We start from the raw sequence: 235 nt of genomic DNA, 5'->3' as shown, positions 1-235 counted from the left end.
GAGGTTGGCCCAGGATCGGACATTGTTTCGTTCTGCTGTGCATGGGGTCGCTATGAGTCGGTTTCGACTCGATGGCACCTGACAACAACAACAACAACTTTTTTGATCTTTGCTGTTATTGCTAGGGTCGCTATGAGTCGGTTCCGATTTGATGGCACCTAACAACAACAATTTTTTTGATATTTGCTGTTATTGCTAGTGTGAGATGATATCTCATTGTTGTTTTAATTTGCAT

This window comes from Chrysochloris asiatica, unplaced genomic scaffold (assembly GCF_000296735.1).
Source record: "Chrysochloris asiatica unplaced genomic scaffold, ChrAsi1.0 scaffold00100, whole genome shotgun sequence".
Lineage (NCBI taxonomy): Eukaryota > Metazoa > Chordata > Mammalia > Afrosoricida > Chrysochloridae > Chrysochloris > Chrysochloris asiatica.
Note: the sequence above shows the minus strand (reverse complement) of the source record.